The sequence below is a fragment of the Plecotus auritus genome (assembly GCF_963455305.1).
Source record: "Plecotus auritus genome assembly, chromosome: 2".
Taxonomy (NCBI): Eukaryota; Metazoa; Chordata; class Mammalia; order Chiroptera; family Vespertilionidae; genus Plecotus; species Plecotus auritus.
Window position 1 is genome coordinate 182,540,582 of NC_137771.1, and position 7,736 is coordinate 182,548,317.

Genomic DNA, 7,736 nt, shown 5'->3' on the forward strand with positions numbered 1-7,736 from the left:
CCTGGATTGCAAGAGTACGCAGGGCAGGTTGAGGGATCCCACTGGTGCACGATCGAGCAGGGGAGAGACCATGGGAGGGCTCCAGGGCATATCCAGCCAATCTCGCTCAGTCCCAATTGGCTGGATCCCAGCAGCAAGCTAACCTACTGGTTGGAGCATCTGCCCCATGGTGGTCAGTGCACCTCATAGTGAATGGTCAACCTGTTGTCTGTCTGCCCCCTGTGGTCAGTGCACGAGTGGTTGAGCAGCCTTAGCATATCATTGGCATATTATGCTTTGATTGGTTGTTTGGTTGTTCTAATGTTTGGTCTATTTGCATATTACCCTTTTATTATATAGGATATGCTAGGACATGGCTATTTTTCATTATAGGAGTGTTCTTTTATCAAATTACTAATAATAAGTTTATTTTAAAGTAATGTATTATGTGATTTAGTTTGTAAAGGTTATGCCACTTTCTCCTTCCCCTTTATCTCTTAAAATTTGCTTATTTTCTTAGAATTGGCTCAAAAGTCTGTCTTTTGCTATGCCCTTTCTAACTACCCTAAAAATGAAGTGATTTCTTTCCTTGGGTTCCCATAGCCATTCTGTCATACCTCTCTTAAAATATTCATTATGTTCCAGCCTATAGAGAGGAGGGTTTGAGTTTTATTTATCTTTGTATCTCCCACAACATGAAGCCCAGTGCTTTTATGCTTATATTAATTTCCATTGTTGTTGTAATTAATTACTCCAAAATTAATGGCTTAAAACAACACAATTTTATTATCTTATAATTCTGGAGATCCGAATCCAAAATGGGTCTTGGCTAAAATCAAAGGGTCAGTAGAGCTATGTTCCTTCTGGAGGCTCTAGGGAAGAATTTGTCTGTTCCCTGTCTTTCCCAGCTTCTGGAGACTGTGCATAGTCCATGGCTCCTGGCTACATCACTCTGCTTCCATTATGGACATATCTCCCATTATGACTCTCCTCCTTTTCTCTTATAATGACTTTATGGTTATACTGAGCCCACCTGGATTATTCAGAATAATCTCTCCACCTCCAGATCTTGAACTTAATCACATCTGCCAAATCCTCTTTGCATGTAAGATAACATAATCACAGGTTTGGGGGATTAGAATGTGGACACTTTTGGGGGGACATTATCCTGCCTGCCACAATGCCCAATCCATTTTGTTGAATGATAAATAATAAGATAATAAGAAAAACTGAGGGGAGACAGTAAAGAAATTATTAGACTAGAACTGATGCAGAAAAGTATCTAAGAAGTTGTGAGTTTTGATCCAAAAATGGCAAAATGATTTTTTTTTTTTTGCTTTTATTCTAAGGTCAAATGAACTGATGAGAAGGTTTTCCCATTGCACACATAATAAGCACTCAAATATGTTTTAATAAATTAGTGAATAACTAGAAGAATGGATATTATATAATGATACTCTATTTTAATTTCTTTTTTTTTTTCTTCTGATTTTTATTGATCTCAGAAAGGAAGGGCGAGGGAGAGGGAGAGAGAGACAGAAACATCAATGATGATTGATCAGCTGCCTCCTGCATGCCCCACACTGGGGATCAAGCCCACAACCCAGGCATGTGCCCCTGACTGTAATCGAACCCAGGACCCTTCAGTCCTTAGGCCGATGGTCTGAGCCAAACCAGTTAGGGCTGTTTTAATTTCTTTAAAAGAGTCTATTTCTCCTTGCTATTCATAGTCAGAAAGGACTCATCTTTTTCTTTATGGCTTAAAAGCCATTTTATTATTCCTGCTGATGTGCAGAGTATGGTTTGCTCTGCTGTGTGTCATGTCTGCTGGGCCGAGTCTAGGTTGCCTCTTCACACCCATGGCAGTGCCTGGCGAGGATGACCCCGGGGACTGGGGACTGGTTGTAATAGCCTGCTGAGGTCATAAGCCTGGAACCATAGTTCTCCTCCTTGGAGGTTGGAGCCTCTTCCATTTCATGTGGTTGTCCCAGCAGCTTAGCCTGACTTCTTTATTTTTTTCTTTATTAATTAAGGTATTACATATGTGTCCTTATCCCCCCAATTGTCCCCCCACCCCACTCCCATTCATGCCCTCAATCATCACCATTTCAATAATTAAGTGAAGGTCCATAAGTCTAGGGAATAAAAATGGTCATTACAAGCTGTGGTGGGACCAGGATGGGACTGGGTGAGATGGGCCATATATGCCTGGGAGCCAACTTTGTGTGGTGCCTCCCCAGCCGGCCGCACCTAGAGTGGTTCCATGGCTCAAAGGGACGTCTTCAGAGTGAGCGGGGTTCCCTCCAGCAGGTGGGGTCCCTCAGCCTGGTCTGTGGGGATCGGCCTAAACCAGGTCTCTGACAGGAGTGTGAGAGGGCACTCTGCAAAGTTGCTGTCCTCCAGGGTGTGGAACGCAAACGCAAGTGGGCAGTAAACCAGATTTGGGGCCTATAGTGCCCCAGCAACAACATAACCCATGGCCAAAGGTGGAATCACGTGGCCCCGTGAGGAATCCAGCTCTAACCTCTCTGGTTTCAGGGTGTCAGAAACCGCCAAGTCACTGCAGCTTGGCAGATCCTCCGTTGAGTGTTTGCCCCCTGGTCGTCAGTGCACGTCATAGCTACCAGTTGGATGGACACTTAGCATATTAGCCTTTTATATATATATAGGTAATTTATAAAGCTCTGTCTCTGGTTAGGTTCAATAAGAAATGCCAAAAATTTTCCTGAGATGTTTTGTTTTATTTTATTTACTGACTGATTGACTTCAGAGAGAGAGAGAGAGAGAGAGAGTGAGAGAGAGATTTGTTGCCCACTTATTTATGCATTCATTGTTTGATTCTTGTATGTGCCCTGACCTCAACCTTGGTGTATTGGAATGATGCTCTAACCAGCTGAGCTACCTGGCCAGGGCCCTGAGATGTTCAATGCTTTTTACATGTTTACTAATCTCCCTTCTATTGCAAAGTAAATACAATTTTGCAGTGTTTCTTCAATCTACAGAATATGTTTATAGTAGAAAATGGAATTTGTTTGCTTAAATTGTAGTTGAACCAGTCTGGTCTCTTTATTCCTGATATGACTTACCTTTCTATATAATCTGATGTCTCTCTATTAGTGGTTTAAAAGAAAACCCAGACCCTGTGTCTAGCTGTTCTTTTGCCAGATAAAATGAAACATGATTCTAATAGATTTAATGCTAAATACACTTCAAAGCCTCGTTCTTGGACAAGATGGAACTATGGTAAACTCAGTTGTCAAAGTCCCTCCCAATGCTCTGGACTGAGTTCTTGGCATGCCAAAAGAAGTGAAAGGCAGTCTTCTATGGGAAGCTTCCTGTCTTTTCCTGCCTATCTCTAACCTGGGATTAGCTGCTGACTCTATTAGATACTACAAAGTAAATAATGACAAAAAATCTGTCACTTGAACTAAATGAGGTTCCTAGATTTAAAAAAGTAGAATCAATATACTAATTTTTATATTAATTGATAAGATACAGGTAAGTATACTTGTGAACAGTGGGAACCACTGAGAAATAGACAGCATCAGGGTATGTGTATTGAGGCATAATTACTAAATTTTTATTTGGGACATGTATTTTCTAACTTTGGTTGCCCTCCTCCTTTGCAGTGACTTGGGTCCCTAAAAATAAAAACACCGGAGGTGGGGAGGTGGATGTGATTTGCACAGAGATTAAATGATTTATCTCAAGAATATTGCTTTTGTTTTGTTTGTTCTTTTAAAATTTTTCTTTATTGTTGAAAGTATTACAAATGTGCCCTTTGTTGTTTTTTTTGTTTGTTTGTTTGTTTGTTTTTTTGGTCCCCATTGACTCCTGCCAGCCCACACCCACCCCTCCCAAACCTTCACCACACTATTGTCTGTCCCTGGGCTATGCATATACTCATATTAATTCCCCAGTTTATCGCTCCTACCAGCCTCCCCCCCCTCCCCACCCCTGCCTTTCCTCTGAAGTTTGTCAGTCTGTTCCATGGTTCTATGTCTCTGGATATATTTTGTTCGTTTATTTTGTTCATCAGCTTCTACATGAGTGAGATCACATGATACTTATCTTTCTAATCTGGAGAGTATTATGCAAAAATGCTTGCTTTTGAATGCTTTGTTGAGCCCACGTGGATGAGAGCCCCCAGGGCGATCCCTGAGCCTAATTTGTGGGAATCAGGTTTCAAAGCTTCCCGGGGAACTCTGAATGGTTTGTGGCTCTAAGTCAGGGGTGGGCAAACTTTTTGACTGGAGGGCCACAATGGGTTCTTAAACTGGACCGGAGGGCCGGAACAAAAGCATGGATGGAGTGTTTGTGTGAACTAATATAAATTCAAAGTAAACATCATTACATAAAAGGGTACGGGCTTTTTTTTAATATTTCAATAGTTTTATTCATTTCAAACATTTTAACAAGAATGTAAACACTAATTATTATAATTTGAAACTTCAAAAAATGGAGGAATCATAGCACAATAACATACCTTATATTGAAGATGGCAAAGGCAAAATAAAATTGCCTAACAAAGGAAAGGTACAAAAGCCTTTCAAATTAAACTTAAATATAATAAAATAATTTAAAACTAAAACAAATAGAAAAGAACAAAATGTGTAAACAGTAAATTAAACATTTTCTTTAGTGCAACTTCCAAATTATGCTCGGGACGTAGATGTAGATGGCAATGTAGACTGGGTTGAAAGGTTTTTGGTCTTTAAAACATCAGCTTCCGTGGGAACAGGGTTGTTGGTCTCCTTTTTAGCTAATGCTCTGATACTGTGCTCTCCAGGGGCGTGTCTCCCTACATCACCATGATAACGTGTCTATGCATTCCCAGGGTGATGTCGGGGGACACGTCCTCAGGCATTGCAAGGAGCCTCTGGAAGATTGAGAGGTTGTTCCTTCTACTGAATGTCCGCCCATTCAGAAGAAGGAGCTGCGGCCGTGTTTCCCGACATTGCCATGTTAACACTGCTGCTGGTGAAGGAGCGGAGGGGAGAGCAAGAGAACCCTCCGCTCTTTCGGCTCTGCGGGCCGGATAGAACAGCCAAACGGGCCGGATAAGTGGATTCTTTAGGCTCCTGGGGGCATTAATGACCCACCTTTGCTTCACCCTGCCCTCTCCCTTCAAGTGGGGATTTTTTTTTCCTCCCCTGTCTATTAAAGTTGATATTTTTTAAAGTTAAAAGATTGATATTTAACCTCTGCCCTCTCTTGAAAGCTCACTAAAATAATGGTAAAAGTTTTGTTTTCTTTCTTTTTCTCTCCTCCTTACTTCCTTTCTTTCTTCCTTTAATATTTTTTATTTTTATTATTTTTTTAAAATTGACTTCAGAGAGAAGAAAGGAGAGGGGGGAGAGAGCAATAGAAACATCAATGATGTAAGAGAATCATTGATCACTACCTCTGCACACCCCCTACTATGGATCAAGCCCACAACCCAGGCATGGGCCCTGACTGGTAATCAAACTGTGACCTCCTGGTTCAAGGGTTGATGCTCAACCAGTGAGCCACACTGACCAGGCTAAAAGTCTTGTTTAAAAGATGTACACAATGGAGAAAATTGGAACCAGAAAACAGCTCACAATGCTGCTTAAATTGGGTAGCATATGGGGTAATGATGACAAAATTAGCAGATAGGAGAAAGCTTAGTCCTGGGAGTAGGAAATGCTGATAAAAAACCTCATTCATATTGTAGAACCAAAGATTTAGGAATTGGTACCACAATGTTCTTTTGGACATCCTATATAATAAAGAGGTAATATGCAAATTGACCATCACTCCAACACACAAGATGGCCAGCCCCATGAGGTCAAAGATGGCCACCTCCATATGGACACAAGATGGCCACCACAAGATGGCCGTCAGGGGAGGGCAATTGTGAGCGATCAGGCCAGCAGGGGAGGACAGTTGGGAGGGACCAGGCCTAAAAGGGAGGACAGTTGGGGGTGATCAGGCCTGCTGGGGAGGACATTTGGGGGGAACCCAGGCCTGCAGGGGAGGGCAGTTGGGGGGGAACCAGGCCTGCAGGGGAGGGCAGTTGGGAGGGACAAGGCCTGCAGGGGAGGGCAGTTGGGGGGAACCAGGCCTGCGGGGGGGGGGCAGTTAGGGGTGACTAGGCCTGCAGGGGAGAGCAGTTGGGGGTGACCAGGCCTGTAGGGGAGGACGGTTGTGGGGGACCAGGCCTGCAGGGGAGGACAGTTAGGGGCAACCAGGCCAGCAGGGGAGGGAAGTTAGGGGCAACCAGGTTGGCAAGGGAGGGAAATTAGGGGTGACCGGGCCAGCAGGGGATGGCAATTGGGGGCGACCAGTCCGGCAGGGGAGGGCAGTTAGGGGCAATTGGGCTGGCAGGGGAGTAGTTAGACATTGATCAGGCTGGCAGGGGAGTCATTAGGGGGTGATCAGGCTGGCAGGTAGAAGCGGTTAGGGGCAATCAGGCAGGCAGGAAAGCAGGCGAGGGGTTGGGAGCCAGCAGTCCTGGATTGTGAGAGATGGCTAACTGCCCTAAACGGGCAGTCGGACATCCCCTGAGGGCTCCCAGACCGCGAAAGGGCACAGGCCAGGCTGAGGGAACACCCTCCCCCAGTGCACGATTGTCGTGCACCGGGCCTCTTGTGTGAGAATAAAACAGGAACACTGGTAGAAAATTTGTTTGAATAAGCAATTTGAATCTGCCAGAGCAGAGAGGAGCAAACGCATGGTCTGGGCTGTAAACCACTTGTTCCTAAGTGTTTTTGGTTAGGGAAGATAAGACCTTGTGATTTATCATCTGGCTGTAAATTGCTCAGCCAGGTAATTATCTGTTTCAGTTTCCTCATTCCATTTATCAAGGAATGTTCCTAGCTTTTTACTAACCAGTCTCAGGATCACATGTGATCAAAAGCAATTGCCCAGGGTCTTAAGCACAGAAAAACAAAGAAAAGTGGAAACAATGTCCACAAATGCTCATAAGTTTGTAGGGTGTACACCCTACTATTAAAGAGGCCAACCAGAGGCCAAAGAGCAAACCCTGGCCCTTCATAGGATCCTCGTATATAGATGAGCAGACAGTGTCTTCTTAAGTCCTCCCTGTGCACATGCGATTAACCTCCCACCTCCTAAGTACCAGCCCCAGGCCTGTGACAATCACATTTCCTTTGAGGAGCTGCTGTGCCCTTCCCACTGCCACACACATGTAATCTACATGAGGAACCTCAGGTACCCACATGGAATCCTGGGACATGAACCTTCTAAGGTCAAGTACATTTCTGTTTCCTGCCGTTCTCCATCTCTGAGCAGCAGTTGAACTCTGATTCTGATTCAGATACTCAACTTAAAGAAAACTAGAATTTGGATCCCAAATCTGAAAGACAATAGAATAGCCCAATTCTATACACTAATGACTCATTTCTTTCCAAGTTCAATGTAATGAGAATAAATGAAATTAACCTAGAAAAAAGAAAGAGCAGACTTCAGGAATTCCTGCCCTTCTCCATGTAGTTAGGCATCATTTCCTCATTTAATCAGGCTAGTCTACAGATTTTTCTACAAAGCTAGTGAAATAGTAAGTCTCTGATTTGAGGTCCCTCATGAAGCTATACTTAAAATTTGGTGGTCAACATAGAGAACTATGGATTACCATCTCATACTATAAGACTTGGGGAAGGCCTACCTTCATAATCAAAGGTCTGCTTACTCCCCCATAAAGAAGATTTTGCTATGCTATAGTGATTTACTTTTCTGTTCTATTTGCTGCTACATCACCAGGCCTGGCTAAG